Here is a 17,099-nt window from a genome sequence, read left to right on the forward strand (position 1 = left end):
CAGCAGTGGCTTGCTGGCTTGACATCTCCCAAGGAAAATGTTGAAATCGCATGTGGAACAGGAAAAGGACCCTCGAGTACGAGGGAAAAAAAAGAAAAAGATCATCTGGAGCGCGCCAACCCATTTCTGGACAGCCCAGTTCTGTTCACGAGGTGGCTGAGTGGTTAAGGCGATGGCTTGTTAATCCATTGTGCTCTGCATGTATGAGTTCAAATCCCACTCTTGTCGGTTTCCATGTCTGACATGTGTGCCCGTTCGACGTTGGCCCTCCTTTTGTTTGCTCCAGTACTAGAGCCTTACATTTTCTAGCGGTGGCTGAACATGGTATAGTAGGCTAACGTCGGTATCGAGCAGTGGCAGTAACAGTATTTACGTGCCACTGCTGCCAAGTGGCTCTGGGTTGAGACCGCGTTTTCACTTACTTGCAGCACAAACGGAGAAAGCGATTTTTGACAGTCTCTCGAGAGACTGCGCTAGGTGTTTAGGGATAGACTTTGTCAGTTCCCCCTGGGATGATGGCCTCTCAAATAGTTTGTGATTCCTCTAGACGTTTATACAGTAGAAGCCTGCTTCGTGGCTTAAATCCAAGCTAAGGAAACGAGTTAGAGGTCTGATGCAGAACTGCGAATTCAATGAACGGGAACACTACAGTACATTGCACTGTATGTGTGAGGAAAGCTGCCCCCTTCTGTTCCTTGTCGACCGAACAGAGGACTGTAAAGGATACCGCCAAGAAACTTTAGGATGCTGGTTGGAATCCAGCTCCAAAGAAGCCCCTTTGGGTGTTATGTAATCAAAAAGTAAGAACAGAGAATCTCCCTTTGATCAAAAGCGCAACAGAACTGTTTTCCGTGGAGCAGGTTTCAGACCCGTAGACCTGTTTTATTTGTAGGGCAGGGCGCATTCCCAAACGCGAATCTCCTGTTTTAGAAATGCTTTGGGCGGCGTGAAGTGAAAATAAGAAGTGGGCTCCAGATGCACATGGAAGCAATCAAGTGTTTCATCCGAGCTGTTTCAAAGACTGCTCAACAGCTTTCCTTTTACAGAGGCCCAACGATTAATGATGGGGGTGCACCCTTCAATGTGCCTTACGACTCTAGGGAGTGATTGAGACGATTCGTAGCGTGTGTTCATTTCCCTCTATTCCCCATGTTGCAGTGGTAAGATGACGTAAATTCCTGCTTCGACACGTAACGGCGTTATAATCAAGTACAGGAGCTGAGGGCTTTTGTTTTGTTTCGTTTTCTATGGCGTTCGTAAGCGCGCAAAACAAAGACAATTCCTGCGTCTAACACGAATGTAAATGCTTTTGAAAGTGCAGTGTGGTGCAGCTTGTAAAATCCTTGTCCACATTTGTGGTTTGTTGATGTTTTTTCTGTCTGCCAAAGTTGCATTTTGACATCCGGACGGGGAGACTTTATCATTTGAACGTGAAGCCAGCCTTAAACCCTCTGAGGCGTGTCTGTCTGCCGGCATGTATCTTGTGAAAGGTTTTTTTTTTAACAGAGAGCGACTTTAAAAAGGTTTCCCCAGCCACCTCGCACTCCGTGTTAGATTATAGGAGGAATGCGGCGGCGGCGAGCTCGCTGTAGTCGTGGCCGAGTAGTTAAGGCGATGGATTTGAAATCCATTGGGGACTCCCCGCTCAGGTTCGAATCCTGCCGACTACGGCGTCTGCCGCATGTCACCTTGTGCCTGTGCGGCAAAGGCGAAGTGCCGCTTCTCCTTTCCTGGTACTATAAAAATGCTACATCGCTTGGTCCTGCTTCCATGGAAAGCAGTTCTTCAGGTAATTCTACTCTCTTACCAAAGCTGTTAGGTTTCTTTCCGTGGTGAGATGGGTTGTCATGCAACGCTGCCACATAGTGCCGACAGACAAGTGTGTTGCGGGAGAAGAGAAAAGTGTTTGAAGATTTAAGAGTGTCTTAGGTGGAGCCAAAATCAAGTGTCACAAATGCAAGTGGGAAGATTTCCAATGTTTAATATGGTCAAAATAAGCGGAAGTTACCAGCTGGTCCGGCACAGTCTGCCATGCTTTTGTCATATACTGTAAAGTGGTGTGGAACTGGGTGTCGAACTGGAGCCTCACCATTTGCATATGTGAGGCTCCAGTTATACATCGAGTGTCACATTAAATGACAAAAATGAAGAGAGTTAAAGCACCTGGAGAGGTTTTCTTACAACTTTTGAGCTGACACAGTTTTGGAAAATGTTTCCTTCACGGTGCACTGAACAACATAGGCAGCCAAGAGTCTCCAAAACAAAACAGAATGGACAGATAGGAGAAAATTCCCACTCGTCCTGAAGTTCCCAAAATCCAGCACTGAGCGTAAACAAAGTGTCTAAGTAGCGTGGGAATGCTAACCCTAACCCTAGCTGGAGTTTGAGCAATCCGGCACTGAGCGTAAGAAGATGAGTCAAAGTAACGTCTAATCGGATTAGTTTCCTTAGAGCTGGTTCAGAGTTTGCTCAAGAGTTTACCTTTCACAGATGCGCAAAGAAGAATGTTGGGGGTGCACGCTTCAAGGCGCCTTACAGCTGTAGGGAGTGATTCGAGACGATTCGTGGCGTGTGCTCGTTCCCATATACCGTACGACCCGGGGTGCAGTGCTAGGATGACGTACAATACCGCTTGGGCACGTAACGGGGTTATATGCAAGTGCAGGACGTGAGGGTTTTCGTTTGTTCGTTTTGTTTTGCTCTGCTTTGCTTTGTTTTGCTTTCCATCGCGTTGGTAAGAGCGTAAATAAAAAGGCGATTCCTGTGTCTACCACTAATGTAAGAGCTATTTCAAGTGCGACGTGGTGCGGCTTTTCAAATGCTTGTGGGCATTTCTCTGTTGTTGATTCTTTTTTTGTGTGTAACAAAGTGGCATTTTCATGTCCGGACGGGGAGACTTTATCATTCCGACATGAAGCCACCCTTAAGTCCTCTGAGGCGTGTCTGTCTGCAAGGCTTGTATTTTGGAAATGTTTTTTTGAAACGGAGAACGACTTTGAAATAGGCTTCCGCCGGCGCCTCGCGATCCAGGTAAGATTGTAGCAAGAACGCAGCGGCAGTGGGGCTTGCTGTAGTCGTGGCTGAGTGGTTAAGGCAATGGACTAGAAATCCATTGGGGTCTCCCCGCACAGGTTCCAATCCTGCCGACTACGTTGTCCACTTTCAGTCGGTGTGTTTCGGCTCAAGCAAAGAAGCGCGCCTCTTTGCTGTTCCTGGTGGTTTTAAAACGCCCAATCGCTTGTACCCGCTGCCTTAGAAATAAGTTCTTCAGCGTCCGCAAATGGCATTTTGCAGCTGGAAGCAGATGTCGACGCGTTTTGCACAGAGCACCAAAAAAGCGTCTTTTTTGAAGGCCCAGGCACTGAGCATTGGTGGTTCAGTGGTAGAATTCTCGCCTGCCACGCGGGAGGCTCGGGTTCGATTCCCGGCCAATGCAGTGGCTTTTGCAGCGAGCGGCTCCATCACTTGCATCCCCTTGCAACTCGCAACTGAAAACCCACTGAAGCTAAGCAGGTGTGAGCCAGGTCAGTACCTGGATGAGCTACAGGGAAAAACAAAGCTTCCAGCTGGAAGCGGTGTTAATGGTGCCGGCGGGGGGGCGCTCACCCTGAGGTCTGTGCGGGTCCCAATGCCCCAGTATAGTGACGGAGATGCTGTGTTGTAAAAGGGCGCTGTCTTTTGGATGAGATGTAAAACCGAGGTCACAGCGCTCTGTGGTCATTCAAAATGACCACCAAAACCTTTGACAAAAGCTCTTGGTAATTGATGGTCTTCAATAATGCTTCTCCTTTAGGTACATTTTAAATCAGCTGAAAAATGCTGTGAAATGGGGGGGCACTTCAGGCCAGTGTAGGATTTGGGTTACAAGAACCATGAAACTGCACGAGAAAGCCCGTACACTGATTACACGGCTTTCTATTCAAAGGAGGACAAAAGAAATTCCCTGAGTTTGATTTTTTGCAGCACAGAGAGGAGCACTGTCGTGAGGCTGGTTAGCTCAGTTGGTTAGAGCGTGGTGCTAATAACGCCAAGGTCGCGGGTTTGAGCCCTGTACGGGCCAGGTCCCTGTTTGTGAAACAGGCAAATGACTGTCTCAGGGGCCCATTCCTCATTCTCAAGACACATGTATGCAGTATGTACACCGTGCATTGAGCAATAGGGACTGAATACACCACAGGTAAGGTTAGAAGTCATTCTGAGGTGCCACATGTGAGGGATACAGCTAGGCATCCGAAATGTAGGGTTTGAGACCCTTCAGGAGTACTGCATCCTTTGAGACAGACCCGTGCATGTTAAACAAATGATCATTTCTTTCGGCATTAGGGACTAAATATACTAAACATATGATGCTAAAATGTTATTTTCACATATATTAATGTAATAAATGATTGCTTATGCTTTAGAAACAAATCTAATTAAAATAAAAGCTTAAGTTTTGTATTTATCTTGTACCATAGAACATGATTTTCTTTGTATTTCAAGCCCACAAAGTGTCCAAATGACGCACTACATGATATAAGGAAGATTATCACATGCATATCGGTATTATCTTTCTTATGAAAATGCATTCCTTTCATTACCTTTTACTTTTTAAAATGAACTCAAATTGAGTATAATGTAATAATTTAAGTAGAATAGATTCTAATAATATAATGATCCATTGTTTTGCACTACTTCACTGCTTCACTGCTCTATGCCATCTGGAAATAAATCCTCAGACTGCTTACTGCCCTGGGCATGTACCAATAAATTAAAGGAGCACATCTGTTTATCACTGCGTTGAAGCAGGAGACACACAGTCTCTGCAAACACATCCTAGATACAGTGTTCCAGCACCTTTGACCTCATCCAGAACGTATCATTTCTTGAAAGGGATTGCTGTCCGAATGCACATCTGAATCCCAAACAGAATCTCTAGTAAAATACGATCATTTGTGAAACAGGCAAATGACTGTCTCAGGGGCCTATTCCTCATTGTCAGACACATGTATGGAATGCTTTCACCGTGCATTGAGCAATAGGGATTAAAAACACCGCAGGTAAGGTTAGATGTCATGTTCTATGATCATTTCTTTCAGCATTAGGGACTAAATATACTAAACGTATGATGCTAAAATGTTATTTTTACATATATTAATGTAATAAATGATTGCTTATGCTTTATAAACAAATCTAATTAAAATAAAAGCTTAAGTTTTGTATTTATCTTGTACCATAGAACATGATTTGCTTTGTATTTCAAGCCCACAAAGTGTCCAAATGTTCTATGATCATTTCTTTCAGCATTAGGGACTAAATATACCAAACGTATGATGCTAAAATCCTGAAAAAAGGATGTGCTCCATCTCGTCAGTAGATTGGATTCCAAAACTGATTTGGGTCAATATACATTACCTTTGAAATTAAAGTACAGTCTACTGTAGGGAACCATCAACTTAGAAAGCATTGGCCTTCCCTGGGGGTCAGGTAGGTGCAAAAGATAAACCTTTATCCTATCTTTATCTTAAGATAAGTGGCCAAGCAGTATTTTTCCAAGTTTCACCAAGCACATCATGTTGCCATAGTAGACAAAGTTCTATAAAATGTTAAATAACTTTTAAAAAAAGCATCTTGGTCTTACAGTACTGTACAAGGTGAATTAAACTGTCCCTGGTAATAAAAAGTAATTAGAAGCATCTCAGAAACTTTATCTCTAGAAACATTAGCTGTTTTATATCATGTAATTTAGTGTGATGTTGTCAGAATTCAAGGACATTAGCACACACAGAAATTGGTTCAGTTAAATCTAAAAAACACAGCTAAACATGGGTTTAAATGTAACAGAAGTCTTACCTCTTGTCAAAAGATTTAATTCAAGAAGCGATGTAATAAATGATTGCTTATGCTTTATAAACAAATCTAATTAAAATAAAAGCTTAAGTTTTGTATTTATCTTGTACCATAGAACATGATTTTCTTTGTATTTGAAGCCCACAAAGTGTCCAAATGATGCACTACATGATATAAGGAAGATTATCACATGCATATCGGTATTATCTTTCTTATGAAAATGCATTCCTTTCATTACCTTTTACTTTTTAAAATGAACTCAAATTGTGTATAATGTAATAATTTAAGTAGAATAGATTCAGGTAGGAAATATAGAGTCATGATGTTTATGGCTGACATCATTTCACATGGGTGAATTTTAAGCTAAGAAATAAAAACATTTACAATGAAGATACCATTGCTTAATTTTAAATGCCTTTAAAAAATAAATACCTCCTGAGAATAATTTGCCACTCCCAGATCCTTGGTAAGGTACTGTTTGAATCCAATCAGGAGAGGAGCATCCAGGGAGTGCTTTCTATAGAGTCCAGCTTGGGCCACTCTCTTCCGGCCTGCTGATACTTTTTAACTACTCAGGGCCTGTAAGGATATAAAACACCGGTTTAAACATTTTAGACCTATAAGACAAATTAGAATTTTAGTAAAAAATAGATACATCTGAAAAATAAAAAGTCTTACTGCTGATAGAGTTCTTCAGAGCTCACATCTTCCCCTTCCTTATCCGCTTCTGTTTCAGTTTCTAGAGCAGCCTCTGGCATCTCTTCCTCCTGGACTGTGGCCTCTTGCTCAGGGCCGCTGGAATGCAGGTAGATTCTTTTCAACATGCTTTTACATAATATGTTGTAACAATGATTTCAAAAAGAAACTACAGAAGCCTTACAGATTAAAAATATCTCACCTTGCCAATGTGTCTTCAGGCTTCCCATGTACAAAAAGGCCCAAGGACTCTAGCAGTCTTACAACCACTATCCTGTTTGCCTCACCAGACACGATCTCTATTCTGTGGTAATCCACGATGACCCCGTTCTTCAGGTGATTCATCATGTCCTCCCTCGCCTGTTGAGAGGCCATCCTGATGTTTTCTGCCGTGGCGTGCTTCATACACGCCCTCTTCAAGTGAGCAGGAAGCTGATCAAGAGTATTCAGGCACATCTTGCACACCAGGGGAATCCTCGCGGGTTTCCTTTGAAAATAAATAATACCATCTGTGTATAGAAACAAGCTAAGACTGATTTCTTAAATTATCCTTAATTTTCTCTCTCATAGTTTGAGCATAATGATTTTATTGCATTTATATAAGAATTGCTCATTGCTCCTAAATAAATAATGGTTTCATAAAAAAGTGAACACTTGGTCTCAGTCACAGACTTTCCAATAGAAGCCATTGTGGAGTTCAGCAACTGCAGGTCCTAGAAGTGGGGAAGGAATTTTAAAAGAGAAATTGAATTACAATACAGAAGGAATGGCTGAGGGATCACTGAAATATATATATACAAATTCCAAAGACTGAGTCCATATAGAAACAACTACCTTTCATTTTCAGTATAAGAAAAAAAAAACATTATCTTCCAAAGCATCATAAAATTGTCCCTTCTTCCAGACTCTACTTCTCTCTTGTAGTAGTATAGCAGACCTTTCCAGGTGAGCAGATCACAGAGTCCGAAATGAGCTTCCTCCATCAAGCAAAGTACCTGAACATGACTCTGTCTTCATAAAAGCGCCCCTGTAATAAAGAAATTAAATCCGAAATCAAGAGGGCAGTTGCCTACTGAAATACAAGAAGTCATCAATTTTAACCTAGCAACACATTAAAGGCTGCATCTATACAAGTACGATTCTAGAAATGCTCACCAGATTACGTTTTAAGAAGGAACTGCGCCTCAGGTTCCGCCGAGATCTTAACTCGGATGGCAGGATTCAGAGTCCGGAGTGCGGACTGATGGCGCACGGAGGGTCCATATACTGTGGATCCCTCAGTGATCTTCCGCGTATTCAAACCGCCAGCGTGTGACTCCCCTGTCCCCGTGACCTCATTGCTCTGCTCTCTCCTCTGTGCAGCTGAGCCCGACTCACGGTAAAATGGAAAAAAATATGCCCTCGACGCGAGATTTATTCTGGAGCGAGCCAGTGTTGCGCATAGCTGCCTTCAAAGCAGTTAACCCAGGTTCGATTCCCGGCCAACGCAGTTACGAATGTTTTCAAATGCTGTCATGAGCCTTGGATTGTGACTAGCAAAGCGAAGCCTTTTGAAAGAGCTAAAGCACTGCAAAACGGAATTGAAGGAGAATCTTACAGGGGATTCTGAGCAGAGTCTGCATACATGCAGTCAGATAAAGGTGCTGAAAGCTTGAGCTACTCTCAATGTCATGCTGCCCTTCCCCGGAGTAAATCTGTTACATTGTAAGAATGCTTCTGGCAGGTTCAAAAAGAGACCCTTGTTAATTGGAGAAATCAATGATTTCGAATGAATTCTGTATGCGTTAAAAGACAGCTATACACAGAAAACATGCAGGACACTGCTCATGATGTTTCCCGAGCAGAAACACAGTGCGTTTTTCCAAGCCATTTGACAAAGCCCACCCACTGAAAACTGCAGCAGATCGTGTAAAGACGTTCAACTTTGTAACTACTGCACGCACAGGAAGCAGAATAAATTCCTCTTTTCAAACTGTCAAAGGTTTGCTTTGCGAACGCTGCAGGACATCGCACAATCTCTTTTGAATGGGGACAAACGATTTCTTATGGGGCGCAGTAAGTACAGACGTTTAAAATGCTCCACTCATGCCGACGATGCAGCATGAAGAAGCGCAACCTAACGTTTGACAGACAAAAGCCAGGCGCCGCTACGAGCAGTATGAAATCATACTGACAAGCACACGGCGTTTCGCGCTGACACAAAAGTAATCTCGACAGACGCTGTTCTCTGCATAAAGCTGAAAGAGCGTTTCTGTTGACACGTAACAAGTTCGTTTCTTTCTACCATGATATCACCGTGACCAAATCTGTCTTTAAACACCTTGCTCAGTCTCTGACGAGACTGTCAAAAATTGCTTTCGCCGATTGTATTGCAAACCGGCGGAAGCGGGGTATTGGGAAAAGTTTTCAACTAGCAATAATCACGCCTCGGCTAACCCTCACAGGCTACGATACTGCCACTGCGCAAAGCTAACGGTTGCCAGGCAACCGCGGGGATCCTATGGAAATCGTTATCGATCGTGTCATGGCATGTCGTTGCTATAACGCTTCATATTTGTCGTCTTCTTCTTCTTCTAGCTTGAGGTTTTGAAGAATTTCATGACAGACAAGGGCTCCGTTGGGAACAAAGGGCGTTGTGAGAAAACCGTTGCTTATTTTCAGCAGCAGAAATACAACCCTTTAAATACAAGATGACAGAACAATGACGAAGGGCATGCCGGGAGGAACTCATGCACTACAGAGGAAAGGGGGCGGGCACGTACAGTTCACATTCAAGCCACAAGTACTCCTCTTGGATGTTGCACAAACAAATCCTAACGTCTTGAAAGCATTGCAGCATGTTTGTGTCCCACTTCCCGTGGCTGCGGGACGACTGACACGAACGGACAAACACAATCTGTGGCGTTTAGCGTGACATAGTCTTGCAGGCATCGTGCTGTCTCACTGCAATATTATACCGCTGGAGGAAACAGTCCATCTGGCCATGAAACTCATTTGAACGTCTAGCTACAGCAACTAACAATATCATGATTTATTCAGGATGTGTGGAATCAGCACGTCCCGGAGACAGCTTCCGAAATCGTGAGCATTCTCTGGTGGTAGGGGCGTTCAAGATGGCGCTCAGGTGGGAGGTAAAGTTTAGTGGTTGGGGAGTTTTTTTGAGTTTTTCATGACCTGAATGTTAATTTTTGCTTTTTTTGACTACAGAAAAATAAGGACTTAACACTAGTTGTTTAAACTTCAGTTATAATTGAAAGAAAAAAAACGATTTTTTTTTAGGTTTAAAAAGTCCGATATGAGTAACACTGGGAAAAGAAAAGAGAGTGCTGGGTCTTCGAAGGAGAACTCTAAGATACCTCAATCGTATATGTATAGCACTACAAAAAAATCGATGGCAACTAAAGGGAAAAGTGAAGCAGCTGCAGGGGCAGCAAGAGGGCGGAGGCGCCGCGCGCCCGGCCGAAGTGTTGGACCGGTGCGCTTTACGTGCTGAAATAAACACGCGACAGCCCCGAAATGTTTCCAGAGTGCTGTGCACTGAAGACTTGCCTGGTGCTCCTCCATGCAGATTCTTTGTCCTCCTCCAGTGCGGGACGAGCCAACACAAGGGAGCGCATTCGCCAACATCCAGGCACGCAATGCGATTTGGAAAGCAGCTCCTTTCCAAAGAGTTGCACACGAACGATCCTTCAGTCCCGCTCGGGGGGCACGGAGCCCCCGCCACACACAGCTTCAAGTAGCGAGTCAGGCGCCAGGGCTTTCGCTTACGGCCACACCACCCTGAACACGCCCGATCTCGTCTGATCTTGGAAGCTAAGCAGGGTCGGGCCTGGTTAGTACTTGGATGGGAGACCGCCTGGGAATACCAGGTGCTGTAAGCTCTTGCTCTCCCGGCCAGCAGGGGTCGCCGTTGGTGCCGTAGGCTTTGGGAGGAAAACCTGCAGGATGGAAAGGTGATCTATAGCCTCATCTCTAGAGATGTTTTGTTGCTGTGGCATGTGTGTGACCCATATTCAAAAAAAAAAAACCCGTCTGTAAAACGAATATCGAAGCTGCCTCTAAATCTGCAAATGAAGATGAGTCGATAAACCACTCGTTTTTCGTATAACTAGACATATATTCATTTGTTACCGATTTCATTCATTGAGCACGGATACAATAGAGGTACAGCCATTCACTGTTTGACATGTCTGCACTGGTACAGAACCGAGCAATCAGAAAACGGGTGAAACTGTCTTTAGACTCAGCATACAGTACCGAGGCCCCCCATGACCAAATAAAGGCTAACCTCGATAATCAGCCTAAAGAACGCAGACTACAGCAAAACGACTGACTTTGAAAAGGGAATGAACGTCCGGAAGGAGTAGTGGAACTAGCTTGAGATGCTTCTCCGGACCCCTAACTAAAAGCCAGCGAGAACCAGCAGCGGCGTCCACTCCTGTCGAACCGGGATCCTTCCGCAGCCACGCAGCTCGTGGTGTCCTAACCCTCCCGTATCTGATTTTGGACCAAGCACATCAGGGGAGAGCGCGAACGCAGTCCCCCACTACCAGAAATTATGCAGTCGAGATTCCCACATTTGGGGAATTCGCAGGGGTCAGCACAGCCGGAGTGCAATGGCCGAGCCTCGCCCTGGGTGAACCTCCTTCTTGATCAAGGTTTCTCCCCTGCCAGGTAAGTATAAGTTAAACAGGCCCCTGCAAGCGGCCCGCACCCACAGCACAAATCGCGCAGCCTAGGCCACCTCCTCGCCCCGCACGCCACCGCCTCCTGCTGGGCCCACTCTTTCACACACTCACACGCCACACTAACACTCAAAAGTGTGGGCAAAACGAGAAAACGAGCGCGCCGTTTCCTACACATCTGCAGTCGCCGTTGCGCATTCGCAGCATGTCCCGGGATGCAATTCGGCCTCATTTGCATAACTCCAGACCGTCAGATCGCCACGCAAGCTCGCGACGTGCGCCTGCCACACACCGAACAAACCTTTTCAGCAATTTCCAAAAAACGGGCCTGCTCGCCTGCCCACAAGGCTCCGTCTCTTACCTGCTCTCCAGAGCCTGCTGCCTTCTGTGCTTTTCTCTCGGCACCGCTGCAGTGCACACAACTCCTGCAGCGGGAGGGGGGGAGAAAGTTCCCGCGCTCCGCCGCAGGGAAGGCTCGCTCCGTGCGCACACGTCCTTTCGATGCCAGTCCAACAAGTGCTCCGCATTAGCTGCGTCGGGGCTCCGGCGTGTCGCACCTCACCTCACCTCGCACTGCCCCCTCCTTGAATGTCTGCCGCTGGGCATGCCCCGCTCTCCTCCGCCTTATCTTATCGCGTGTGAGCACCGACAATGGCCACAATGCCGGGGAATGGCACCTGTAAAGTGTTAATTGGGGCACAGGAACAGCCCGTCTCGTCTCGGGGGGGCCGGCTTCAGAGACAATACAGCAAACACAGCGGGGCGGGGGAAGAAGACGACACCACACATGCGGGTACATTCAGCTCCGGCGGGAACGAGACATTTGTGGGTCTTTTCAAGTGCCGAGAGCCGAGCAATCCTTCACTTGTATCGTTTCTCCCCGGTGACTAGATCTGGCCCTGCGACTCTCGACTGGGCTCACCCCCGGGGCAGCCCAGCAGGTGTGAGCCTGGCCGGCACCCGGATGGGAGATTCCACCCCGGAAAAGCTCCGGTTGCTGCTGCTCCTGCAAGAGGTGTGACTGGGACCAGTAGGGAGCGCTCACCCTGCGGGCTGTGTGGCTCTCTTACGCCCCAGCCTCCTGATGGCGACACTCTGCTGCACAAACAGGCGCCGTCCTTCGGGGGAGGCGTCAAACCGAGGTCCCGACCCTCCTTGGCCATTAGGAAACCCCAGGGCGTCTCTCAAAAAGAGACGCCGGGGGTGTCCCTCTGGTGTTAGTGCTCCCCTTTACCCATCAGTCGGGGTCTCCTCCTAATCCCCGTCTCACCTGTAACAATCAATGACGAGGCCCCCCTGTCCGTGAGATTTAGTACTCGCGCAAGAGACCGGGGGCAGAGCGCGAACGCGGTCCCCCGCCCCCCACAAAGTGCGCGCTCCGGGTTCCCTCTCGGGGCCCTGCAACACAGTGGAAGGGCAGCGAGAAGGAGCCTCTTGCTCTGATGCCGCAAGGCCACAAGAGGGCGGAGGCGCCGCGCCCCCGGCCGACGTGTTGGACCGGTGCGCTTTACGTGCTGAAATAAACACGCGAAAGCCCCGAAATGTTTCCAGAGTGCTGTGCACTGGAGGTTTTTGTCTGGTGAAGACTTGCCTGGTGCTCCTCCGTGCAGATTGTTTGTCCTCCTCCAGTGCGGGACGAGTCAACACAAGGGAGCGCATTCGCCAACATCCAGGCACGCAATGCGATTTGGAAAGCAGCTCCTTTCCAAAGAGTTGCACACGAACGATCCTTCAGTCCCGCTCGGGGGGCACGGAACCCCCGCCACACACAGCTTCAAGTAGCGAGTCAGGCGCCAGGGCTTTCGCTTACGGCCACACAACCCTGAACACGCCCGATCTCGTCTGATCTCGGAAGCTAAGCAGCGTCGGGCCTGGTTAGTACTTGGATGGGAGACTGCCTGGGAATACCAGGTGCTGTAAGCTTTTGATCTCCCGGCCAGCAGGGGTCGCCGTTGGTGCCGTAGGCTTTGGGAGGAAAACCTGCAGGATGGAAAGGTGATCTATAGCCTCATCTCTAGAGATGTTTTGTTGCTGTGGCATGTGTGTGACCCATATTCAAAAAAAAAAACCCGTCTGTAAAACGAATATCGAAGCTGCCTCTAAATCTGCAAATGAAGATGAGTCGATAAACCACTCGTTTTTCGTATAACTAGACATATATTCATTTGTTACCGATTTCATTCATTGAGCATGGATACAGTAGAGGTACAGCCATTCACTGTTTGACATGTCTGCACTGGTACAGAACCGAGCAATCAGAAAACGGGTGAAACTGTCTTTAGACTCAGCATACAGTACCGAGGCCCCCCATGACCAAATAAAGGCTAACCTCGATAATCAGCCTAAAGAACGCAGACTACAGCAAAACGACTGACTTTGAAAAGGGAATGAACGTCCGGAAGGAGTAGTGGAACTAGCTTGAGATGCTTCTCCGGACCCCTAACTAAAAGCCAGCGAGAACCAGCAGCGGCGTCCACTCCTGTCGAACCGGGATCCTTCCGCAGCCACGCAGCTCGTGGTGTCCTAACCCTCCCTATCTGATTTTGGACCAAGCACATCAGGGGAGAGCGCGAACGCAGTCCCCCACTACCAGAAATTATGCAGTCGAGATTCTCACATTTGGGGAATTCGCAGGGGTCAGCACAGCTGGAGTGCAATGGCCGAGCCTCGCCCTGGGTGAACCGATTCGATTTTTAAGAACTTTATTTTCTTTTCACAAAAAAATACAGGAAATCACAAATCAGAAAGCTTTACATTAATATACATACTTAAAACAGTATATATGATCACATCTCATTACATTTTGACACGGTAACAGTTACATAGCAACAATTTTCTTTTTTTCTGGTGCAAATCACATTCTTTATTTAAACATGATAATGTTTTTCACAGTTTCTTGAGATACTGTCCAATGCTCTCTATTTCCCACAGATTTTCTGCTTCCTCCCTCCCTTCTCTCCACAGATCTCTGAGGTAATAGTTCTCTCGGGTGATGAACAGGGCCAGGCTACCTGCTGCCTTGACTGGGACCTCGATGCCTTTGAACAGCCCCATGTTCCTCACTCTCCACAGGGCGTCTTTCCCACTGTTCACCACGGCCCAGATCCTGTCAAACACGTCAGGGGGAAGTTTGACAGGAGAGATGCCATATATGATGAAAGCAGCGGTCAGGGTAAATTGGGGCGAGAGAGCCTGCAACCAATCTTCAAACTGTGCCCAGAAGGCCTTAGCAAAAAAGCAGGACCACAGGAGATGGGTCACAGTCTCCTCCTCGCCGCAGCCCACCCTAACGCAGCGAGGGCTGGGGGTGAGGCCCCTACGGTACAAGAAAGTTCGTACCGGTAAGCACTGGTGGACGACACTCCAGGCTAAATCTCTGTGAATGTTGCACAGAAATTTAGAGGATGTGTGTTTCCACACCTTCCTTGTTTGGGCTGATGTTAAAATGCCCACAGGGGTCTGCCTATTGTTCTGGGGTGCTACGAAATCTTCCAGTTTTTGGACGCTGACATCTCGGAGGGGAATATGGCCAATTGGGTGAGATCTTAGAAAACTTTTAACTGTCCCATAAATTGCAGGGCATGTGTCAGAGAGTGGGACGTCCAGCTTGGGTCTGACACCCCACACCCTGAACACCTCCCTACCTACCCAGAGCCTGGAAAAATAAGTCCAGGTACGCGCTGCAGGTGCTGTTGCAAAGCCTCTCAGCACAGAGGCCAGGAAAATGCACAGCAGCTTCGTAGCAATATCTGGGACAGACTTCCCCCCTGAGGGTAGCGGCCTGTACATTATTTCCCTTCTGAGTCTTTCCTGCTTCCCACCCCATAGAAATTGAAACATCAATCTCCTCAGCACCGCCGCAACACGGTGTGGGATTGGGAAGGTAGAAGCCAGAAAATTCAAGACAGGCAAGAGCTCGGCTTTGATGACCAGCACCTTCCCTGTCATGGTGAGGTCTCGGTCCTTCCATTGCATCAGTTTTTTGTTTAAGATTGGCAATTTGTTCTGCCAATTTACTGTTCCCATCTCTTCTCCAAAATACACCCCCAGGACCTTAATTCTCTTCTCTTGCAGCCTGAGATCATGTCCTTCTTTTGGCTCCCTCCAGTTCTGATAAAAAATCTCACTCTTAGATGTGTTAATTTTTGCGGAGGAAGCCAAAGAGAACCGATCACAGCACTGCAGAGCTCTGCTAATTGAGGCATTGTCAGAGAGGAGCAGGGTGACGTCATCCATGTATAGAGACGTCTTTACCTCTCCTCCCCCACTTCCAGGCACTGGTATCCCATTAATGGCCTGATCCTGGCGCAAGGCACAGGCTAAGGGCTCCATAGCCAAAACGAATAACAAGGGGGATAATGGGCAGCCCTGCCTCACCCCTGAACAGACTTCAAAGGTGCGTGATCTATTGCCATTAACCATGACTCTGCTGTTGCTACCTGTGTACAGCAGGTTAATCCACTTTCTCATGATGGGGCCAAACTTCATGTGCTCAAGTACCGATGTTAAGTACTGCCGGTTTAGGCGGTCAAAGGCCTTTTCTAGGTCTACACCTAAAATGCACAGAGGGAGGGAGCGATCCTCAGAGTACAGACAGACATCCCTCAACAAGGCCAGGTTGTCGCTCATCAGGCGTCCTGCTATCCCACAAGTCTGTTCTTTCCCTACCAGTGAGGCCACTACATTTTGTAGGCGCAGGAAAAGGGCTTTGGACAGGATCTTAGTGTCCACGCCTAACAGGCTGAGGGGTCTCCAGTTCTTTATGTCATTTTTTGCTCCTTTCTTAAACAAGAGAGAGATCGTGCCTTCTCTTAAGGAGTCAGGCAGCAATTCTGTCTTGTAGCTTTCCTCGAATAGGAGCAGTAGCGGATCCTGAAGCAGATCCCAAAAGGTGCAATAAAATTCTTTAGGGAGCCCGTCAGCACCCGGAGTTTTCCCCTTCTGTAAGCTCTCCATAGCCTGTCTCAGCTCTTCTACTGTCAAATCCCTCTCAAGTACTTCCCTATCTTCTTCACTCAAAATGTTTTCTAGCTTTGAGGTAAAAAAATGAATATCTTCATCCTTTACCTCTGTAGAGCTGTACAGTCTTGAGTAGAAGGCCTCGGTGCAGGAGAGGATAGCACTCGGCTCTGTTCTCTCTCGTCCCTCCTCATCAACTACACTTTCCATGACAGTCTTGGAGCCTACCACTTTCCTGAAAAAGAAGCGAGTACACTTCTCATTTTCTTCCAAGAACTGCACTCTGCTTCTTAACAGCACTCCTCGACTACTTTCTTCGGCTATGCTCCGGATGTCCTTTTTTAAAAGGGCGATATCCTCGAGCACATCGAAGCCACTGTGCAGCATCGTGTAGAGACGCTGCAGCTGCCTCTGTTTCCTGGCTAGCACTCCTCTCCGTCTGGCAGCAGCCTTCCTTCCCTCAGCCATGAAAAAGGCCTTTGTCCTCACCTTCACCTCCTCCCACCACTCTCCTACTGACCCGTACAGACACTGCAAGAACAGCCACTGTGATAGTTTCTCCTTGTAGCGGGAAACTACCCCCTCGTTCTCTAGCAGCTTTGTGTTGAGTTTCCAGAGGCCTGGGCCAAAGACAGTCCCGCCCTGGAGTTCCACTCTACACCCTAAAGCCTGATGATCTGAGAAGAAGACAGGCTGAAGAGTGACCCCAACAACTTTCACTCTCTCTGAGACAAAGCAATAGTCAATTCTGGAGCTGCTATTCCTCCCTGACCATGTATATCCTGCTGTTGTGGGATATATACATCTATATGTGTCTGAGAGTTTAAAGTCTTGAACTAAGTTTTGCAGGGCCAGTGAGCTGGAATCCAATTTTATCGGCGAGCTAGACTGCCTGTCTGTGTGCTCTAAGATACAATTAAAATCCCCTCC

General features: G+C 47.1%; 6 non-coding genes and 1 pseudogene across 6 annotated transcripts; 4 read left to right on the forward strand and 3 right to left on the reverse strand.

Moving 5' to 3' along the window:
• Positions 1–1,588: 1,588 nt before the first annotated feature.
• On the forward strand, positions 1,589–1,670 carry trnas-uga (transfer RNA serine (anticodon UGA)). Its single transcript has one exon. It is a non-coding gene; the product is annotated as a tRNA-Ser (tRNA).
• Positions 1,671–3,365: 1,695 nt separating this feature from the next.
• trnag-gcc (transfer RNA glycine (anticodon GCC)) lies at positions 3,366–3,436 on the forward strand. The gene has a single exon. It is a non-coding gene; the product is annotated as a tRNA-Gly (tRNA).
• A 5,418-nt stretch (positions 3,437–8,854) lies between these two features.
• LOC138226913 (U4 spliceosomal RNA) lies at positions 8,855–8,996 on the reverse strand. Its single transcript, XR_011184761.1, has one exon. It is a non-coding gene; the product is annotated as a U4 spliceosomal RNA (small nuclear RNA).
• A 1,291-nt stretch (positions 8,997–10,287) lies between these two features.
• LOC138226893 (5S ribosomal RNA) lies at positions 10,288–10,406 on the forward strand. The gene has a single exon (XR_011184747.1). It is a non-coding gene; the product is annotated as a 5S ribosomal RNA (ribosomal RNA).
• A 637-nt stretch (positions 10,407–11,043) lies between these two features.
• Positions 11,044–11,207, reverse strand: LOC138226899 (U1 spliceosomal RNA). The gene has a single exon (XR_011184751.1). It is a non-coding gene; the product is annotated as a U1 spliceosomal RNA (small nuclear RNA).
• A 1,807-nt stretch (positions 11,208–13,014) lies between these two features.
• On the forward strand, positions 13,015–13,133 carry LOC138226895 (5S ribosomal RNA). The gene has a single exon (XR_011184749.1). It is a non-coding gene; the product is annotated as a 5S ribosomal RNA (ribosomal RNA).
• A 635-nt stretch (positions 13,134–13,768) lies between these two features.
• Positions 13,769–13,904, reverse strand: LOC138226908 (U1 spliceosomal RNA; annotated as a pseudogene).
• Positions 13,905–17,099: the final 3,195 nt, after the last annotated feature.

This window comes from Lepisosteus oculatus, unplaced genomic scaffold, assembly GCF_040954835.1.
Source record: "Lepisosteus oculatus isolate fLepOcu1 unplaced genomic scaffold, fLepOcu1.hap2 HAP2_SCAFFOLD_188, whole genome shotgun sequence".
Taxonomy (NCBI): Eukaryota; Metazoa; Chordata; class Actinopteri; order Semionotiformes; family Lepisosteidae; genus Lepisosteus; species Lepisosteus oculatus.